The sequence below is a fragment of the Meleagris gallopavo genome, chromosome 2 (assembly GCF_000146605.3).
Source record: "Meleagris gallopavo isolate NT-WF06-2002-E0010 breed Aviagen turkey brand Nicholas breeding stock chromosome 2, Turkey_5.1, whole genome shotgun sequence".
NCBI classification, from domain to species: domain Eukaryota; kingdom Metazoa; phylum Chordata; class Aves; order Galliformes; family Phasianidae; genus Meleagris; species Meleagris gallopavo.
The window spans coordinates 14,264,874-14,283,756 of NC_015012.2; the positions used below are offsets into that span (position 1 = coordinate 14,264,874).

Genomic DNA, 18,883 nt, shown 5'->3' on the forward strand with positions numbered 1-18,883 from the left:
TCGCTGTCACATTCTGAAATATGGCCTTCTATTTTATCATTATTTTTAAACACCCTCACTTCAGCTATTTGTACACACTGATGAGATTCACCCTCTGAACTTTTTCTTGTCCAGTTCAGATCCAGCTCTAAAACATCTGACAATTCAGTCTCTTCATTAGCCTTGCCTCACCAGTGCTGAGGAGCTAGGAAGAACCACATCCCTTAATCTGTTGGCATACTCCTTCCAGTGCAGCCCAGGATGCCTTTTTTTAATTGCAAGAGTGCATGCCACTTGATGGTCAACTTGATCCCAACAAGGACACTGACAACCTTTTCTGCCAAGCTGCTTTCCAGCTAGGTGCACTTGTTCTTGCAGATTTTTCCACCTTCAGTACAGAACTTCACACTTCTTCTTGTTGAACTACATGTGGGTTCTGTCAGCCTACCTCTCTAGTCTATTGAGGTCCCTTTGTACAGTAGCACGACCCTCTGGCATACCAGTCATGGCTCTAATTTTTGGGTCATCTGCAGACTTGAGAGGGTACACAGCCAAACAATCTGTATAAGTGAACTTTTGGACACTCTCATCCCTTTGACTGCACCACTGATTGCTGGCCTCCAACTAGATTTCATGACACCGATTGCCACCTTCCTGGTCATTCAGACAGCTTTCAGTCCACCTCACAGTCTGCTCATCCAGTCTGCAACTCCTCAGCTTCTTTGTAATTGTACAGAATACGATGTCAAAAGTTAGTTAGAAAATACATAAGCCCACAGGTCTCCTCTCATCTAATAAGCCAGTCCCTTCATTGTTAAGGGTTACAAAGGAATAGCTCCTATGTAAACTGCATATAGAAAAATGAAATGTAGAATATATTCAATCTTTCACAGCATTTTCCACAGCTTTTATGAATGTTGAAATCAAAATGCCCAAGAAATAGATATCACCCCATACAATATTTCTCCTTTGCCTAAAAATTTAGTAATATTAATTTGAATAGTATAAACACCAAATTTCACAAAGCCTGGGAAAGTAATAGATCTCTTCCAAAGCCTGTGAAATACCACCTCTTTTTGATCGTTTTCCTTTCTAATTCTTCGTGTTTCTCATCAGCTGAGTCTGGATACTTTCTAAAGGACAATGACGCTTCCAGGTGTAATGACAGCAAAGGACACCAATGGCAAAGCCCATTTACAACAGCTTGAAACATTTTCCATGGGAATGCGTCACAGGTTCAAAGCCACAGGGCTCTGAACCAGCTTCTTATATAAACTAGGACATGCTCTAATATTTAAGTCTGTCATATCAGGAGATTCATTGCTACTAAAGAGTCATTATCTACTCCAGTAAACTCATAAAGCACATGTTGTTTACCTGCAAATATTCTTACAGTGCTTTCCAGTGAGGACAATGCTGCATTTACCTTTTTCACAAGCTGAGCCATTTGCCTATCAGCAATAATTCATCTGTATGTTCTTTCTACTCAGCTTACGCATTAAAAAACAAAAACAAACAACAACAACAAAAAACAAAACAAAACAAAAAAAAAACCCACACAACTCCTCTGATCTAACTTGTACAGCTGTGTTTTGAAACTTTGCCATCATATTCCAAAATAAGTTTTTTTTTCTTTATACAATTTGACTTATGGAAACTTTATTAAATAACTAAAATACAGAGACAGAGTAAAGGCCTATTTATTTCTACTCTTCCACATGCACAGAGAAATGGCTTAAAGAGCTCTATATTCTCTGTTCTTTATTGGACTTCATTAAAGTTTAAATTAAATGCTAGGGATTTGTAATTTCATATATAAAATTTATTTTTCCTCCCAGAGAGGTACAATACACTCTATCAAACGTCACATCGTGTGAAAAATAATATCTTTCAGCATGCATAAAACTCACAGCCGATGGCTATAGCTGCATTGTAGTTAGACTATATTATTGCCTACTGCTACCTGAATGGAGCCACTAAGGCTCAGTTTCAGTATAAATAAAGCTGACAACACTGTGACCACATTTTCCAGCCTGGTTACTTTTGTGAAGGGTCTGCATCCTTGAGTACAGAACATAATGCAGAAATATACAAATATGTTTGTGCAAGATTGATAATTTTACACAAGGTTTAATTTCGTTCCAAATCTTCATTTCTGGGGAAAGCTCTTGTGAGAGTTTTATGTTTTTCCTCTTTTGAGTGGTTTACATGGTACGCATGCTGAATCTAGACTTTACTAGAATGCATAACACTGAGTTAAAAGGAAAATCTTACACCATTAAAGTTGGAAGTGAAGCATATAAAATACTAGAGCAGTTTGCTAATTCAATTTTTAAGTACCTCTACTCACTATGAATCCACTACATGCGTGCAGATGTTAACACGCACTCCTTTACAGACATAAAACAACACCAATCAGAGTATGCTCACTTTAAGAGTAGACCCTCCAACTCTAGATTTTATTTGCCTTACACTAAGTGCGTTATCCCACACCTTCGTTTTACACAATTAAAGAAATTTCTATTATTGCTAAGGTGACCAGTTAATAAGTACTCATTTATTTTGCAATACACGCACAAAGATTGTGCACTAACATTTTATACAAGCAACAAAATATCAGAACACTAAGTCTGGAAAAGAAAACTGTTTTGACTCAGTTCTTCAGTCTCCACAAAGCTGCATTTCCTTTATGGTTTACAAGCAACCAGGACCTTAACAACCCCTTCAGACTTTTTTTTTCCTGAGAGCATTAACAGTGACAGTGTCGATTTCTGCAATTCAAACTTTTACTAGAATTACATTAAGAAAAGGTGGCAAATAACAAGAGGCAAAATGCTGTAATTTCAGCGCACCTACAAGCACTGCACATTTACAAAGGGAGACTGAGACTAAAATGCTTGGAACTTCCCAAAGCCCAGACATCAAGGACTGAAATTAAACAAAAGCAGCTCTGTAGAGAGTAGTAGCATGCTTCAATTATCTTAGGACATCGAAAAAAATGCTAAGCAGAAGGAAGTATATTTTCCAAGGTGGACAGAAGCTTTGGCCTGAAGATAAAAGGAAACAGTGCTGTTGTTATTTTGTGTTCCATTAAGAAGCTCTATATTGAGCTACTTGCAGAATCAACAGCTCCAACAAGAAAGTGAAACCAGAAGCATCTTAATTTGATTGAGAGGGATGCTATAACCCTTCTGGTTTTGAGACACTTGTACTTTTGGTTTTGAGATGCTTTGACACTGCATGAAGGATGCCTCCAGAATGTAGGCAGCTTCTAGAGTTTCCCTGACAGCTTATTGATCAGACGCACCCTTTATGATGATCTTACATATCTTTGTAGTATTAAGTACCACACCATCAGTGGAATTCCTTTCCAACACAAGACAATGAGACCAACCTTCATGCAGTCTAAAGAAAAGAGCTAAGCAGAAGCAGAGAGACGCTGGACATAGCAGATAATTTTCAACTGATACGCAGAAGAGTGCTTTAAGGTCAGTGCAATGGAAAGTGTTTTGATTCACACTAAATATATACATCATTTTGGATGTATATTATTAAAATACATTTAAAAAAAAAGAAAAAGCACACATCTGCTTGCAATTACTGTGCAATTGTGCCAATAGACCTAAACCGTCTTAGTCTTGTTACATTAAACGAACTGAAAGATAGTACATGAAGTCACTGGTCTCCTTTGCAAATTCTACCTACTTTCACATTTCCATCATTCTGCAACTTGAACAGGAACATCTGCAGTGTGTACTTTCTAAAGCACAAGGTATTTTCTTTTTTTCTTCATTATCAATTCATTTTTAACCCAACAGCCTTTGAAACAAGCTTTCTGTCATGAATCTCTACTTTCTCAAGTGATAGTGGCGCATACCCTGTTACACTAGGGTTTTTCTGACACACAACAGTGCATGCCCTTGATTTATGACAGTGAAAACACAGTACTGATAGGAAATAAAAATGTGCAAGAATACTGACAGACTACAGAGAAACTTGTAAAATTCAGATATATCTGCGGGGCTGATGGAAACTAAATAATTTACCTATCTAGTTTTCCATGAGCCTTTCTATTCCATGTGTTCAAACATATCTCTGTACCAAGAAATATCTGTATTTTTTGGTTGCTTTTAATCTCCACTGTCAATGAGCCTTTGAAAAGAAGTTTTCCTTCAGCCTATGATATTTATAGGAGGCAGCGAATAAAACAGAAGTGAGGTTTTGTTACACTAACCAGTTAAACTGTTAGTAAATTAAAACACTTTGAAAGCAAAACAAACCAACCAAGAAAGAAGTCCATGCTGGAAGAGCAAAATGATAAAGTGTTCCTATGGTATCAACATCTCAGTAAGAAAGAACTACAAATTCTGTACTTACAGCAGCCCATCCAGTAATATTCAAACTTATTAAAGGTTTGAGAATGGTCAATTCTTTGAAGAGTAAGAAAATCTAAGCATTTTTTGAATAAGCCTAGTAATAAAGTGGATGACAAATATAACCTCTTAAAAGATACACACACTACATTTAAGTTTCTTGGTTTTAAGCAGAATAGAAAAAAGAAATTGGTGTTCTTTAGCCATAAAAAAAAAAAGACGAGTATTGCAGCAACGTGTTGCATAGAAACACCAGTGCAACCAGTGCACTGACAGCACTGGGATGAGAACTTCAGGTGCTTTTTGTTCTGTGAACAGCTCCATACAACCACAGAAAGAATTAACCAGTTGTCCAAGGTATCTTGGTAGCTACAGGAGAATTCAGGCTATCCTCCACAATGTAAAGAAAGGACTAAATTAGATTAGTGAATCCAGAAGTTTAATGTCTTACGCTCAGAAAATTTGGCTCATCTGTGCATACAACTTTTCTGAGGAATAACCAACAGCTCTGACCCCTTAGACACTTCTTAAAATACCTTGGTGCTTCATAATGTATTCCTTGAAAACAAACAAACAAACTTTACAATAGTGCCACAATGTAAAACTTTCCAAAAGCGTGACCTCAGAGGTGCTTTCACATAAAACAGCAATGTAAAGCTGATTTATACCAAAACTCAATGCCTGAATAAAATATCCTGAATAAAAACCACACGCAAAACTCCAAACATGCACTACCAGGATCAGTCTACAGTATGCAGAAATAACATACAGAGTGGCTCACTTAAACTGATTTCTTCCATCTCAGAGCTCCACTGTTTTGCTTTTTCTTTCCTGAGCAGCATTTCCAGAGACTCAGTAAATATACCTTCAGTAGAACTGGTTGAGGAATGTATTTGCTAATAGATGAAAAACCTCAGAAGATCATTTCATGGAGTTAACTTACCATACTGCTGCTTCCTGAGCCTCTAGTAATCTGCCACTGGGATAGATGCACATGATTATGCCACATTAGTTCTTTCTTTATCTTCTCTTTCTCATCAATAACTTAATCCAAGCACCTTCTCCTCTACATATTGCTGTCCGCTGCTCTACTATGTAAGAAGTGTAAGAATCACAGAAGACAGAAACTGGAAATCAGTTTGCAAGGCGGCCCTCAGGTTGAGAGGAATAACAGGAATCTTGTGCAGCTCAAGACAGAACAGCAGGCTAGAGAGTTCCATAGCATAGCACGAGAACGGAACTTGAACTTCCTTTTAAAATATGTTTTCATTTTAAACATTGTCTTGCTCCAATTCATAGGAGGGAGAGTAGATTCTTTTAATATGTATATACCCAGCATGAGATTAAGAAACAACGGTTCAAATCCGTCCAAAGGATTTTGCAACTCTTGTCCAGGACCTGCTTGGACTTGTTCATCTGTGTCCCCAGCAAGCACTGAGATAATAACATAAAAGAATAATCTCTTACAAACATTCTATAGGAAGACATTAAAGAAGAAACACTGAGAACTAAAAGACCTTTGGGCTGGGGAAAAAGGCTAGGTAAAGAGGGTCTTAGTAGATTTAGTTACAATCAGCTCAAAAGACAATTCAGAGATGATATACGATCTTACACACAGTTATGCTGAGAGGATCTGCCAGCTACAGAAGAACCAGCATCCTGAATTCTCAGACAATTTCAGAAGAGACATTACAAACTGGAAGCAAGGATGGTTAACCACTGGCAGCAAATAAAAGAATCTGCTCCACATTTAAACTCTTGATAAGAACAAGGTACCTTGTCTGAAAACCTAGACACCACGTAAACAGACTAATCTGTGCTCAATACAAAAATAACTGGATGAAAATCTACGTTATTCTACAAGGAGACAAGATTGCCTGACTTCATAGGCTCTATGCTTAGTTTCTATTTCATGTTCTTAAAGGAACGTGAGGTTAATGCCAATGGTGTAAGTGATGCCTGCGATATTCAGCCAATTCAGAGCATTTCAAGTAGGATTTAGTGGAACTTTGGTACTTGGAAGAAAAGCAACTGAGAAAAGGGCTAGACCCACAAAGCAGATGGAAAGAAAAAACAGGATGGAGTCCAGGGCTTAAAAAGATCTAAGAAGGAAATATTCATCAGTTTCCTTTCTCTTAACAATATGCTCAGAGACCTCTAGAGAGCTGGAAAAACCTTACCTAGCCAAGCAGGGTATTTTAGTGCTTGTTTTGTTATAAATATCAATAGATCAATCTATTCTTTAAAGTGATCTAGCATTAAATAGTAAAGCAACTAAGCAAACTGTAGAATTATCACAGCCTCTGGACAAAAAACAAATGGACAAAATAGACACACTATTAATAGCATCAATCAATCAGTCTTCATTACACTTGTTTGTCCTGATTTGCTTTCAGTACATTTTATCCATTCTAAATTAGCTGCTCAGTTTTCCAAATGTCACTGCAGTCTCACTCTAAGGGAGCAGCTGCATGAGGTAGAGGCTACCACCCAGCTTGGTGTTCTGTAGAACAATTAATAAGACTTTCCTAAAACAGACCTCATGCTAAGGCAACTGAAGAACAGCAGGTTAAACTGACTATTACCGACAACTTCAGTTAGAGAGACTTTTTCTATGCCTGCCTCTGAGCACAGTGCCAGTCTTCCCAAATGTATGAAAGACCATAATTTATGGTGGTTTGTCGTAGTAGTCATAATTCATTTTAAAGACTTCTAGAATGAGATAAGCATTTTCAAGTCCTCACACCATGCTTTTGAGCTGCTATTAATTAACAAATGCTGAAAATACACACAATTAAAACCAGCGTCAATGACAAAGTGGGAAGTGCCTTGATGACATTCACCTTTATACAAATAGACACAACTGAGATTAGGATTTGAGGCTGAATCCTTCTATGAAGTTTCAGCTTTTGTATAAACTGAATTCAGGCATCCTCTTCCTATATGCAGTCTCAGCTACTTCTATGTGTTAGGACTACCACAGGTGAAGCAGATGTGCATACCATCCTTCCCTTCTGCTGTACTGCTGTCAGATTACAGATGAACAATTTCACAGATACCAAAAATAAAACTAAGATATGAAAAATAACTACAATTGCAAAATTTCACTGAATCTCAGGCTTAATTTAAGTTATATGTTTCTCTTGACTTCATAGAAAGTCTCTCATCATTTTTCCTATGTTAGATTTATGTTCAAGAGTAAGTGTAACAGCTACAGGCAACGGAACCACTACGGCATTTTTTGCATGCCCTGTGTTTAGTACAGCCATGTCACAGAGGAATGAAAGACTCAGTCATGCTCCTTTAACCCATGAGATTTTGCAAGATCAGTATCACTTAAGGTCTTCTTGCTTGAAATTTACAATTTTACAAATTAAAGTTTTAAAAATATCAAGTTTAATTCAAATTTAGATTTATTTACTTTTTTTTAATTCAGTCGGTCCATCTATGCCTTACCTATGAGTTACTTAATCCTCTACATTTCTCTTCTGATGGCAACTGCGATAGGAATGGGAGTTTTAATAGCATAAAAACTTAGCAGAGAGAGGGATGGCAGATGTGGGACAAATGAAAATGATACTAGTGAGTTACATTCTACTGTTTCCATAAAGTAGTGAAATACCACTATATAAGACACTTCAATAGCATCAGAATATGGCTTTTTTAACTTTTTTTTTTTTATTTTTAATTAAAGTACAGAAAAAGTTCTTAAACAGTTAAACTTACATAGTGGCTCTGAATCCGTTCTTCAGAACGAGATTTATTTTGGGCCTAAATCTATAAAATTAAATAATCAGGGAAAAAGCTGAGAGGTATTTTTACAATGCCTATTTGCTCGGTGAACAAAAGAAAAATCAAGTTAAAAATCAATGATGCTTCCTACTCTCCTAAAAGATAACATGCTGGCAATATACTATTGTATAAAATGGTACTGTCAACTGAATGTGGGGCTCTAATGGCTTTCAGTCTTTGTCATATATCACACATCTTTGGAGTTAACAAAGCAGAACCAAGATCCTAAAATATAGTGTTAAAAATCCTTCTGTCCTCTGCAGATACCTGCCTCAGAGAGAGGTACAAGGAGAAATAAATTTGGAATTGACATTAAGCCAATTCTACTCAAGGCTACATCAACTACACAACACACCTTTGTATACTGGAAATTGCTGATGGAGACTGGAAAATTAGAGGTGGTTTTACATGAAACGTGAAGAAAAATATATAAAGACAGAAAGCAAGGAGTTCTCTGTTGCAACTTTATGATATATACACCAAATAACCATATGATATTAGTTTACCACTCTTAGGAATATGCTAGTAGGAATTAGTACAATGCTACAGGAGTTGGTGTAGCATAAATTGAAAATACCCTCTCTGGAAAGGAAGAGGCTGCACGATGTGCAGAAGTGTTAGTCTCCCAAATAAGAAGAAAAAACCTATTTCGATCTCTGTTTCTACTGGATTGAAGAAAAAACTAAGCTTAATGGAAAAGGTTTTTTTTGTTGTTTTTAAATATAAGAACATATCACTAGTACTTCCAGTGGACAAACACATGTAAATTACCCAACATTTGACAACAAAATGCAGATATTTTCCTCAACTACCACATTTCAGGTGAAAAGATAGTACTTTTGTTCTTATTCTAGAGATCAGAGATGTAGCAGAGGCCATATTTTCACTTCTACTTGCAAAAGCAATATGTTCAACACTTGACATCACGAGATAATGGAACTTCCTTTGTTTCAGTTAGTACTCACCTGAACATCAGGAAACACTTTCTTCTACTGTGAGTGTGACCAAGTCGGCCAGACATATCATGGAATGTCCACCCTTAGAGAAACTTAGAAGCCATCTCATCATAGTTCTGAGCAATCAGCACTCAGTGGTACTGCCTGAGCAGCAGCATGGAGCAGATGACATTCAGTATTTCCCTTCCAACTGTTTTATGATTCTATTACTTGATAACAAGGAAAACAAAAGTATATCAAGATGAAATACTAAGTGGTGATTTCTATAACTACCAGATAAATCCAGAAGAAAAAAAAAAAAAAAAGCAGAAGGCGAGAGAGTCTTGTACTGACATAGTAACTACTTTCAAGATCTGTTCTGACTTGGCAAAGCCTGGCTCCAGCTGGCTGCTCAACAGTACTTACAACCCTGGTAATTATAGGCCTGTCAGTCTCACTCCAGCACCTGGTAAAATTACAGAGAAGAATTCACTCCAGCACCTGGTAAAATTACAGAGAAGAATTTTCTGCAAGCTACTGAAAAACACCTGGAAGACAATGAAATAACTGGTCACAGCCAACACAAGTTCAGGAGGGTTAAGTTCTGTTTAACCAATTCAATCTCCTTTTATGACAAGGTTACCTACCTATTTGGCTAAGAAAAGCTAGTTGATCTAATCTTTCTGGATTTCAGCAAAATCATCAATACTGTCTCTCTCAGTATCCTACTGGATAAAACATCCAACTAGACAAAATATAAAGGGTTATAATAAATAAGACTGCATCAGTCTGGTGGCCTGGTCACTAGTGTGGTTCTGCAACAGGACCTGAGGAAACAGCACAGAGACGGATCGGGGAGGGTGAGGTCAGCTGTTAAAAAAGTGGGCAGTGGGCATGGAACAGGTTCTCCAGGGGAGTGGGTACAGCCCTGAGCTGCCAGAGCTCACAGGAAGTTTGGACACCTCTCTCAGAAACACAGCTTGGGTTTTTGGTGGTGCTGCATGGAGCCTGGAGTTGGATTATAGGATCACTGTGCATCCCTTCCAGCTTGGGATATTCTGTGGTGTTATTCTTGCTGGGTAAACTCTAACTCCTACAGCACTGGGTGAATACCATTGCTTTCTCACCACGGAACAGTCTAGTAAGGTACTTTCCCTTTTGCAACAGGAATAATTTGCAGGTTTTAAACATCATAAAAATGCACCTGTTCCATTCTGTTTCCAGATCCCAAACAAAGCTTTTTCCAGTTAGTCCTGCATTCCCTCCAAACAACAACTAAGTTTGGTATATTACAATCATTTGGCTTAAAATGCTTCTTCAAGCACAGTTGAATTTCTCTTGCTTTTTACCTGCACTTTAGAAAGAAACAGCAGTGCTAGAGAACTAACAGAATGCATATAACCTGAGACATGCAATTCTCTACATTTGGTTAGTGATGCAGGGGAAAAGAGCTAGAGGAAAACCCAGTCAAAATGGATTGCAAAATAACCAGAATTCTGCTTTATTTGGAACATTGTAAGTCTTCCACCCACCAATTTCCAATAGCAGAGCAGACCTGAGTGCAGGGTATATTTGCTTTTTTGATCTGATCTGCCAAGTCAGGTTTCTATTTGTAAATGAAGTATTTTACACAAAGATGGTACTCTGCCATGAACAGCAAGTACTTGGTTATGTTTTGAGTTGAAAATGAGCAGTCAGCTGGAAAATTCAAATAAAGAATCACTTCAACCAGACTAGATTTTAGGGAATGTAAAAGAAAAAATATATGGAATAAAGAAGTTTCAAACAAGCATACTTATTCTGATGCAAATCCTTGAGCCACAACAGCCACTTAGTACATCTTACAAAAACCCTGAACAGAAAAGCCAATAGAGAAGTTCAACATAGATTAACGTGTCTTCCTTTCTTTTTAAGCAATAGCATTTCAGATCATTATTGCAACCTATTTATATAAAGATCACATCATATTCAAACATATAGAGAACACTAGAAAGGAAGACAGACGTTTTCCCATCAAACTAGGATGATTTCTTAGCATGCACCTATACTACTTAGATTACTTAGGAGTTTTTGTAGACTGTAGAGACATTCCCAGCATATTTGACGTGTGTAATTGTTTTGACTCCTCCCTGACAGTGCATCAAAGAAAACTCGATTATTTTTTCAACATTAACCATCCCAACAATAGCAAATATTTGCTCCACAGAGAAAGTCCATGCATCTTGTCATATGTATACATATTTCACATAGCATGAAGTTATAAACTATACGCATTCTCTCTAGGTTTCTTGTTTACTCCTGTATGAGAATGTCACTAATTAAAAGCAAAAGAATTGCAGATGTAACACACATTCAGCACAAGGTAAGTGGGAATATGGCTGCTGATTTCTTAGCTGCAAAAATACTGTGGTAGTATTTTAATAACTTCACTATAAATTACATTCTTAGAGAACTCATTAAAACAAGTGTTTCACTTCAGTAAGTGATAGTAATGTAATAACCACGCCATGCAAAGAATCTTAGCTCTACCCAGGATAAGTTAGAAAAAATTGCCTAAAATAAGTTAAACTGAATACCCAAAATAAAAGAAAAAGTTTACTCTTCTAAGCTGAAATTACAGGAAAAAAAAAAAGTCCACTGCTGTAAGAAGTACTGCATTAATGTTACTTAAGGTCAAAGTAAAGGATACATTTAATGAGCATTTCAAACACGCATTCTCATCAGGTTATGACCTATTTTCCCAGCTTTTTGTAATAATTGGCTTGAAGGAAAAATGAAAGATTGCCACAATTTATTCAAACTTATCATAACAGCACTGCACTACAGACGTGTCAGTTGTATTTCCTGTTTATATTAAAAACTTTAATTGTCTGTGATATTTCCTTAAACTCGTCTCTGAAAACTTCATTTTCTGGTTTTTGGAAGTTTTAATAACAAAAAAGATCTCAATTACCTCTATTCATACTGAAAGAAAAAGCAGTCTATAACTCTTTTTATGAGTGTAAGATTGGACTGCCCTTCTCAGCCACGTTCCTCTCTAGTAGCCATGCAGACACAGATTACTCACATCTAATGTAGGGAGCAGATTCACAGCCAATTCACAGTATCTACAAAAAATAGCTAGATTTTAAGAGCATTTCTATCTTCAGATGGTTAAAAACACCTTTTAAAGTTCCCAGTTAGCTCTCGTAGTCACACGCACACCATAGCTCAACCTTTTCTAGAATCACTGCAATCTAGCTTCTTTCTGCAGTTTCCTCAACAGCTTTGCAGACTAGCATAGATGAACAAAGCCACATTATTTGGATTTGTTTCTGATACTATCTCAACAGACTTCTGAAAGAGATGAGTTGAACTCACCCAACTGATGAAGAAAATCTCTAGCTACGCAGCACTCCTTCTCAAGAAGCAGTCTAGGTCCAAAAGGTACTCTCTCTTCAGTGGCTGGCCCTTATCTGAGCCTGCGCTGGCTCCATCCTGCATCCACCCCTCTGGGTCACATGGGGAGCATAGGTGCAAACATTGTGCCTGTGCTCCCTGGGCCAGCCACACCCCTTCACCAGATGCTCAATCACCAGTTCAAGCTGCAATCTAAAAGTTTCCTTAAATATCTTAAAAGTGATTGAGTGCACCCTCAGCAAGTTTGCAGACTACACCAAACTGAGTGGTGCAGCTGACACACAGAATCACAGAATAACCAAGGTTGGAAAAGACCTTCAAGATCATCCAGTCCAACCATCCACCTATCACCAATAGTACTCACTAAACCCAGGTCCCTCAACACAAAATCCAAATGTTCCTTAAACACCTCCAGAGTCAATGACTCCACCGTCTCCCTGGGCAGCTCATTCCAGTGCTTGAATAACAGTATGACACAATAAAAGGGACACGATACAAAGGGACGCTGACAAACTTGAAAAGTGGGACCGTGTAAACCTAATGAGTTTCAACAAAGCCAAGTGTAGGATATTGCACTTGGGTTGGAGCAATCCCAGAAATTAGAAGTCTGGGAGAAGAAGTCTGAGAGCAGCCCTACTGAGAAAGACTTGGGTGTTCTGATGGGCAAAAAGCTGGACACAAGCCAGCAGTGTGTGCTTGCAGCCTGGAAGGCCTACGGTGCCCTGGGTTGCATCAAAAGAGGCATGGCCAGCAGGAGAGAGAGGAGATTGCCCCTTTCTATTCTGCTCTTGTGAAGTCTCAGTTGGAGCATTGCATCCAGGCCTGGGGCTCCCAGCAGAGGAAGGATGCACAGCTGTTGCAGCAGGTCCAAAGGAGGGCCATGAAGATGCTAAGAAGGCTGGAGAACCTCTCCTACAAAGATAGGCTGAAGGAGCCGGGCTTTTTCAGTACGGAGAAGAGAAGGCTGCAGGAAGACCTCACTGCAGTCTTCCTGCATTTAAAGGGAAATTATAAAAAGGAGGGAAATAAACTTTTTACATGAGTGGATAGTGATAGGAGAAGGGGAGATTTAGATACTTCAGGAGGAAGTTTTTCATTGAGAGGGTGGGTAGTGAAGTACTGGAACTGTCTGCTCAGAGAGGAGGTGGATGTCTCACCACTGGAGGTATACGAGGCCAGGCTGGACGGGGCCCTGAGCTTGATCTAGTGTTCAGCAATCCCGCCTGTGGCAGGGGATTTGGAACTAGATGATCTTTGAGGTCCCTTCCGACCCAAGCCATTCTACGATTTTATGATTTCTAATGGAGGTAATATTTTAACTTCAGACATAATATTGAATAGCTTTGTATACTGTCTAAAAAACAATATCTGTGATAGAATTTCCTTTCTTTGATAAGTTCCCTTTGAGACGATTGTAATGGAACAGAGCTCTTGTTAGTGCTATCATGTGGAAATATTCCCCAAACACAAGCAAAACACAGCATCTAAAAATTAAGAGGATATTTTAATATCTACTCAGCAGTTAGATATTTTAAAACTTAAAAAGTATCTATGTTGAGCTGTTTGTCCATCCCTTCCCCCTTTTCCATTTAGTAGAGAGAAACAAAGTAGAGAGAGATGAAGTCGAGATATTTAGCTATCTTCTCATCCAGCTTTTCTTAAACTCTCCATATAGAAAGCTGCTGATACTCTAAATCTCCAGGTATTTGTACTGATATTTCAAATGTACAGGCCAGTCATAAAAGCAAATAAACAAAAGCCCCTGAGATAGTGTCAGGGATCTCCTATGATAATGCAGTGGAATTGCTTTTATACTACAGCATGAGACACAGATAAATCATGAGCCCTACATCAGTTTCAGTCTTTACATTAGTAGGAAGTTCTGTAATGTGAAGTCCACACTAATGAAGTCCTATACATCAGTTCCAAATTTTTACCTCTTTTTTTATACTAGGGCTTCATCAGATTTCAGTGAGGCATGTGGGAATTCTTGTTTGGTCAATTAGCCCAGAGCCAGAATCTCTCTAAGTCTCTGGTGTCATTGGATGTGTCTTATGCCAAACAAGAGGAAATATATAATCAAGGTAGAATTAGAATACGTCTGCAGTGATATTCAGGTGTCTAACTTCTTTCCATCCAATTTATTCCAAAGCTGAATTCTGCTGAAGTCTTTACTTCACAGAATCGTAGGGGTTGGAAGGGACCTCTGGAGATCACCTGGTCTGTGCATTCAGGACCACACTCCAGGCTCCTTCACACTGGTCTGAGAATAATCTTTCCTCCATCTCTGTATTTACTAAAATACAGATTAGAGAAGTTTAGTAATGAAACTGAGAAGCCAACAAGCGGAATTATGAGATGGCTGTTGTCAGGATCAAATTAGTATAATGATGGGTGGTTTAGAGAAAGCTGGAGTAGGCTAAAGTTCAAACTCAGAAATTCATCAGGGCTCTGTTATCTGCAGTTCAGACAGAGGGGTATACAATATATCTTGTCAATGAGAATTAAACAGTTTGATGAGGAATTTAAAATTGGCCCATGCTATGCAAAGAGAACATTCTAAAAGGCTTTAAGAATGAGGAAAAAAAACCAGGGATGTGGGGGATAGAGGAACTGTTCCAGGGACACAAAATGAGCTGTTATTCTAATTGTTCTGCTTATTATTCTGTAAACACTGTAGCAAATGTTCTCTGCGGTTATCAAGCATATGTTTTGAATGCATTATGTGAAACAATTAGAAGCACCTGCTTCCTTTTCTATTCATAGAAAAATATCAATATTTATCTTATTCTCGATGTCTTGCCAGAGCTCTCCTTTGACTGTAGTGGATCTTGCTCTGATTGACCTCTTCATACTTAGCTCCCCATTGTCTATGCTGGTTATAGGACTGTTGCTTCTTCTAGCCTTCCTTGCATATTTTCTCTGCGCATCTTCCCACCCCTGTTAAAGAGACTCTGACCCATATAACTTGAGTACACTGACTATATCTTCTGAATTTCCAGAAATGTCTCATCTTGAGGAATCTTTGGGTTTTACAGGTCCAGGGTAACTCTAACATTATGTACAATGAGGTTTATCCCACCAAAGCTTGACTGAGGATTACCCTGATAAAGTCTTACCTGAATTATTTCCATCTCGCCTTAAAGGAGGGGTGGCAGCAGCACAAATGCCAGCACCAGACAGGGCACCACAGAACTCAAAGTGCACAGCAGAAGCAAAAGTACCTCCTGCCTGCATAGCATCACTCTGTGAAGAAGATACTTGCCAGCTTAAAAACAGTAGACCAATCACTATCTGAGGTTAACTATTCTGCAGGGCTTGGCATGTGACTGGCAAAGCAAGAAAATGGGAAGGCAAAGGGTAACCTTATGGGTAAATGAAAAAAGACCTCGCAGTTTATAATGTATTTTATTTTCTTTTTCCGTGGACATGTATATGACCTGCTAACAACAGGCTTTCTTACAGAAAACCTCCCCAAGAAAGGGATATATGGGAAAATCCTAAAGCCCGCTATCATAATGATGATTAATGTGATCCTATGCTCAACGAATACCAACATTCTTTTTATTCCAACACATGCTAGTCAGAACACTTCCAGGATGAAAAAGCAATGTGGAAAAAAAATCAGTACTAACCCCAGGTGGAAATATAAAAAGATCTTAGAAAACTAATGATCTCAAAGAGAATTTCAAACAGCTTCTCCAGCCATCATAATCATCTGATAACATTCTCAGACATTCAAAAATCTGCTAGGCTTTTTTTTTTTTTTTAGAGGTTTTGAAATTTGAACATGCTGATCATGAAAATGGGGAAAAGTGTTCATGACTTTTACAGAGAAAAATGAGTATAAAAACACAAATGTCTGTGAAGGAAAAAAAACTCAACAACATTTAGAGTAGCTTTAAACTAATCTGCTTACTTCTGAAATAGCCATTGATTTGCCAGTTTGTCACACAGCTAAAGGAGTGTTTGTTTGACAGCCCATGGGCAGCAGAGCAAAAATGGAACCTTTTATAGGGAAGTTATAAGGGGCAACAATGGCGGAAGGACACCCTGGACACTCCTGCCATCACTCTTCAACAGCGTTATAGACAAAGCTATCAAGTCGATCTACATAATCAATATTTTTACTTTGGCAATTTTAATTTATGATCAAAATAATAGAAATTCAGAAGAGAATATAAAAAATGCAGTATTGCTGCAAAATTAATGAAGGCTTGTTTTGGATCTGTCGTGGCTTGTAATTTATGCCTCTCAAAACTAGAGTGAGTGACAGAAAATCAGTGAGCTCTGGATGCAGCTATTTCCTTAATGCCTTAATAGCTCTGAAATTCCTCCCCTATTACCACCATTCCTTTCCAAACTGTTGGGCTGAACCATCTAACAAAAGAAAACAACCCTGAAGCCCAGTAACTTCAGATCTTATTGTAAAATTTTAAATAAAAGAGCACACTGCCTCTAAGCCATCAAGAAAAGACAGTTTCCCAGAAGAAAAAACAGCAGTGGCAAAAGCACAGTCAAAATTCAAATCTGGATTAGCACTGTGAAATGTGAGTTTGCATTTCTCATGAATTATCTTTAGTGTCTTGATTTGAAAAAATATATGCTGTGCTAATATGATTATTATTTAAAGTAAAATGATTTTAGTGTCTTAATGTTAGCATATTGAAAAATATTTTCTAATTTTCCTCAAAATCACATTCTTAGTAAATGGAGTGATGTTTCTATTTCCAAAATTGTTATGGAGGGCTAAGTGTGGTCAATCTCCTCAAACGAGGATTAATGAACCTCAGAGCTAAAGATTATCTTTAAAAGTATCTTATTGTTCTTTTATGTTTAAAGACTAGACCATAATCTGAGCAATCAATTTTAGTATATTTTGGCAAAGCCTTCGGTGTAATCTGTTTGGTTTAGAATCGGTCTAGAAGAAATCTTTGGCAATTATGAGAGAGGAAACTTTTTGAATGATGGTTATTATATTAAACTAAGACAACAGCATATGTCCCTGCTCTTGAGACAACAGGATGATGATTTAAAAATTCATCTCATCTACACACGGTACTGTGACAGACTGGAAAAGGTTTGACACAAAGAGGACACAGAGAGTAATTCCTTCCATCACAATGCCATGTAATAATTTATTTTACGTCTCTTCTATCGCTTACCTCTTTTCTCTAGATAAGAAGATAAAACTTACCAATGCAACAACAACTTCAAGCCAGGCATACATGTGGGAGTCTGGTGGATGTTTTCCTACGAGACTGGCATCTAACTCTCGTTTGCTCACATCATTCATACCCAGAACTGCTTGGGTTTCCTACTCCAATTGGGTGACTTAACAATACCGCCTGAAAAAAGATGATTAAAAAATTTCTATGTCATGAATGACTTGCAGTATTCATCTGCAAGGGAAAACAGTTGCAAGGGAAGCAAGAAAAAGTTTCTGATGTTTTGCTAGCATTCTTTTATATCAAATATTCATTTCAATGTTGACACGAGAAATCGTTTTACTGACACTTTGGATGATTCATGTAATTCACTAATAGCTCTCCTATTTGTCAAATAAATAAAACAGTCAACCAGCACAGACAATAACATCTAACTTTTCTTGGAGTAATCAAATCATACTTTAGATTCAAGACAGTGTCACTGTTATGACATTGTTATGCTTAAGTCTCAGGTGGAGAAGATGGAAGTTAAAGGCACTCTGTACCTTGCAGAATACTACATGGTATTACATCAAAACCCACCAGCTTACTGCAGTATTAAGAAAAACACTTTCCACGGATTTCTGATTTTGTTTTTTGCAGAGAGAATAAGGCAGTTCTCGTGATCTGTGAATATTCTACCCATGCTGCAGAATACTGCAGAAGGCAAAATGTCCAATATATGCAGAACACTGAAAATAGAGCTACCTCAGACCTTAAGCAGAAGAGTATCCAATATGTGCAACTATTGATTTTGCAGCCGCAATGTCCTCTAAGCACGAATCCACCTTTATCTTCAGTACGACTACCAAATTCAGGCTGATCAATGTCTGCGTACTGCAAACTGCTGCCGGAAAAAAATTAAAAAAAAAAAAAAAAGGATAAAAAAGATAATTAAACCAATATTTACACATGTTGCATGTTGTTTGTAGGTTGTGATCATGACAAGCTGAGAAACATGTCAAAAACTGACTACAATTTATGTGGATTTAACAAATCAGATAGTATAAACTATTTAACATAGCAGCTTACCAAGATAACAGTCATCCTCCAGTCTCCAAGGGCAATTTTGGAGTGTCAATTAGTGGTAATTCTAAAGGTATTAGTGGACACAATTCTCAGTGAAAAAAGAAATTTGAAATGTTGTATTGCATACAGATTTACATGCTGATATATGTCAGAACTGCATGTAGATCAA

At 37.7% G+C, this 18,883-nt stretch overlaps 1 long non-coding RNA gene across 5 annotated transcripts in view; it reads right to left on the reverse strand.

Moving 5' to 3' along the window:
• Window positions 1–18,527, reverse strand: part of LOC116216293 — a 43,436-nt gene extending 24,909 nt beyond the window's left edge. For 3 of the 5 annotated variants that reach the window (XR_004158779.1, XR_004158778.1, XR_004158775.1), the window contains exons 1-2: window positions 18,401–18,527; window positions 17,676–17,826 (exon numbers count right to left, since the gene is read on the reverse strand). This is a non-coding gene — a long non-coding RNA (uncharacterized LOC116216293). Of the gene's footprint in view, window positions 1–12,439; window positions 12,739–17,675; window positions 17,827–18,400 lie in introns of those variants that run through there. The other 2 variants (XR_004158780.1, XR_004158777.1) reach the window with 2 other exon arrangements.
• Between the last annotated feature and the right edge of the window lie 356 nt (window positions 18,528–18,883).